This window comes from Solanum lycopersicum, chromosome 4 (genome assembly GCF_036512215.1).
Source record: "Solanum lycopersicum chromosome 4, SLM_r2.1".
NCBI lineage: Eukaryota > Viridiplantae > Streptophyta > Magnoliopsida > Solanales > Solanaceae > Solanum > Solanum lycopersicum.
The window spans coordinates 48,162,842-48,166,742 of record NC_090803.1 but is presented as its reverse complement, the minus strand read 5'-3'; the positions used below and the strand labels follow the sequence as shown (position 1 = coordinate 48,166,742).

At 31.3% G+C, this 3,901-nt stretch overlaps 1 long non-coding RNA gene across 1 annotated transcript; it reads left to right on the top strand.

The window, feature by feature from the left end:
• The first annotated feature begins 2,090 nt into the window (after positions 1 to 2,090).
• On the top strand, positions 2,091 to 3,336 carry LOC112941366 (uncharacterized). The gene is made up of 3 exons (XR_003246539.2): positions 2,091 to 2,483; positions 2,924 to 2,979; positions 3,063 to 3,336. It is a non-coding gene; the product is annotated as an uncharacterized lncRNA (long non-coding RNA).
• The last annotated feature ends 565 nt before the right edge of the window (positions 3,337 to 3,901 follow it).

Here is a 3,901-nt window from a genome sequence, read left to right as displayed (position 1 = left end):
AGGGTTGACGGATTTAAATTAAATAGTTAATACATAATGGCGTCTCGCGGGGATTTTTAATTTTTCGACCCTAAGACTAATGACAATTAATAACAAGGAAATATGAGGGAAAGTAAAAGAGATAAAGAAATTTGTATCCAAATCCGGTTTCTAACCGCCTGGACCGGTATTTGGACCAATTTCATTTTGGGACATTTTCGCCCATTTCAATGGTACATGAGGAACTAAGAAGATAATAATACAAAATGACAAGGGCTTAGGCTCAAAAATAACAAAATACAATATTATTAAAAATAAATTGGGACTCTTTGGCCCCATCTCTCTGACTTCTTGGTCGGTACGTCGATTTTGTACGCTTGACTCGATGAAGGAATTTTAAGCCTTTATGAATCTTTTCGAAATGCGAGGAAACCATGGTTTATAGTGAACTCGATTGAGTTTTACATGCGAAAATGAGACAATGTAAGTAGTCATCCATTAATTTAATAAAGGGGAATCAACTAAAATTTGAACCAAGATGCTACAACTTTAAATATCGCATGTTAGTGCAATGAATAATTCTTTTTGAGTATGACAGAAGTCACAAACCAAGATATCAACCACATGGCCAAACATTGGTGCAAACAGGATTTTTAACTTATTCTAAAAATCCTAACAAAGAGTTGACTAGCAGGAGGAAACACAATATCAAAGGTGGAGACATAAATCAATTTTGCATGATAATTGCTTAAGATGCAAACAAGCAACCTAAAGAAATCATATTGTTATATTACAAAGTAAACTACAGTAACTTAACCAATAATGATAAACTACTCTAAATGATTTTTTTTCCACAAAAGAGATTAAGTCAAGCTCAAAATGTTGCAGCTAATCAAAGATACCAAATATAGTAAACATTTACACAGACAAAAGCGTACGAAAATCAAAGTTAATGTCAAATGCCTAACCAAACTGAGGTAGTAAGCGGGAAATAATACAAAGAATAAGATAAAGATTACAAACTATAAAATGCTGCCAACTCAAGTTAAAATCTAAAATTTTCAACCGAACATCAAATTGCATTAAGACGGAACCTCACGATGTGTGTATAACTACGTATATCTCAAGCTAGCATAAAAAAATTACATAACATGAAATGAACTATATGGCAGCTAATGGAAAGTAGCTAACTTACTCATGACCATTAAGACGATAAAAATCTATTGCGAACAAAGAGATTTCTAACAACTGACTATCGATGAGAATCGATATACAGACTCATACAACCCAAAACTAATCAAAAGGAAACAAGATAAAATCAACAAAGAAGAGAAAACACTCTAGCTCCACGAAATATGGAGCCCATTATGGTGTGACTAGAATAAGCTAATATTTTTCCAGCATACTTAACAATAATAATAATAAAAAAAGGAATGAGCATTGACTTTGAAAAAGAACATGAGCTGGAGTGAGAGGGAATCCTAAAAATCAACATGGACTCACATGTATTGCAAGACAAGAAACCTAGGAAGAGGGGCAAAGAAAGAAAAAAAACTATAACATGCTAACAAAAGAAAAACAACAATGAGTAGAAGAAAGTTGCAGCAAAACTCAACTAGAGAAATATGAAGAAGTTTGCAAAAACATAAACTTGATAACTCGATGAAGCAACTAAAAACATATGCATAATATCAAAAAATTAGGAATTAAACAACAAACTAACAGCCAACCTAACACCAAATAAAAGTTTTTTTTCAGATGTTTAAAGTTGTTTCAAGACAGAAGGAGAGGTAGGAAGACATTCCTTGTTTCGGGCAGCAAACAGGGACAGAGAGAGTGAGAAGAAGATCTTCCTAGCACTAGAACTCGACCACGAACGATGATCAAAGATTGAAGCAGAAAATGTAACCCAAACACTCAAAATATGGTATCCGCTATTATTCTAAATGTATTAAGTGTGTATTAATAGTATTTTTGCTCAAGCTTTCTTCACATTTTCTTGCTAGGTAAAAATCCAACTAAAAATTAACCAACTAATTAAAAATCTCCTCCCCCACAATAACTAATGAGCTGCAATTATATAAAAGGGAAAATCTAGGGGCCCAATAAATGGATGAGAGGCCCAATTCGAAATTCAAAACCTTTCACCAGTTAGTGGAGACCTATTTTTCTGAGTTTCCAAACCTATTCCGAAAGAGGAATGGGGGAAGCGGACAGACCCGATCGGCTCGATTATCCTTGAGTCGAGACGTGTTTTGGTCTCTAAGCCCCAAGGACAAAACACGTGACCTGCCGCCTGCGATGTGCTGACTTGAAAGGGACGCGGGAGGAAGAAGACAAGATGCCTGTTTTCCTCTGTTTCAACCTTTGTTGAATCTTTGTTATTGCTCTGGGAATTATACGCTGCTGGGTTCCTCTTGACGATAACATAGCTGGGTCGGATCGGATCAAGGAGAATCGAAGCGGGCTAGGAATAGGAGTGGGCTGACTGAAATATTTTTTTGGTAAATTTAGCTCACTACTAAAAAAAACCCAAATTATTTAGTGATACAAATTATGTTTTCTCTCTCATAGATTAAACATGTCAAAAATGTCATTATTACAAAAATAAAAATTTTTTTTGATACAAATTATGTTTTCTCTCTCATAGATTACACGGCCCCCTATGTTTCGGTGATTGACTAGATATTAAAGTCCTTTGATTATGCTATTTTCAATTTCTCTCTCTAATATTAATCCAAATCAAATATCCCTAGATTTTCAAATTCAATATATTTTTATTTTCGATTATTCTCCTTTAGTTTCGTTTCAAGATTGGATTTGAAGATTAACATTGATTTGGGTATTTATGTTTACCGTATTATTTATTATTTGCTTACTTATTTTACTTTTTTTTTTAAAAAAAATCTTTTTAATTTGACGTTGTTCTTAAAATCTCTTTTAGGGATTGATAATCCAAAATTCTCTCTTCAATGGATGATTTCCAGAAAGTTACTAGAGGTATTGGACAAAATAATCAAACTTTTTCTGATTTCTCATCGTTTAATCTTTTTTTTCAACTCAAGAAATAAACAACAATATAGGTTTCACTTCTAAATCTATGGAGGATAGACAACGGGGAAAATCCTACAAATATTCATAACGACGAATTTGAAGAAGACCAAATTGTTGGAGAAGAGGTATTTTATTTTTATGCATGTTCTGTGTCTTGCATGTTCAGTTGAATTTGTTTAGTAACTTTTAAGATTCAAATAAATTACATATTATAGTGCGTCTTTATTATTATAGAATAGATTTGGAAGTGTATATGGAACTTTGATTCTGTTATAGTCAGTATGTACTTTTGTATTTCATAGACTTATTGTATTTTGTATTCTGTTTTTTCTTGTGTTAGTTATGTCAATGTAACACATATTATGCGTTTGATTGTGTTATTTACTATTATAGAACAGATTTGTAAGTGTATATGGAATTTTGATTATGTTATAGTTAGTATTTATTTTTATTTTTCATAGATTTAATGTATTTTTTATTCATAGATTTGGAAGTGTATATGAAATTTTGATTCTGTTATATTTAGTATGTATTTTTGTATTTCATAGATTTAATGTATTTTTTATTCATATATTTGGAAGTGTATATGGAATTTTGATTCTGTTATAGTTACTATGTATTTTTGTATTTCATAGATTTAATGTATTTTGTATTATGTTTTTTTTTGGTTAGTTAATTATGTCGGTGTTGAGAGTTTTAGGCATCTATTACTTTTTAAAATTTTTATCTCCCCTAAATAGCTCCTATTTGTTATATAAATTCTGTATTTTTTTAATTAAACCAAATAATTAAAATATAATTAACATACATGATAAGGTAAAATTTTTACATTATCACTAAATATTGAAACTGTTGACACAATGCCCTA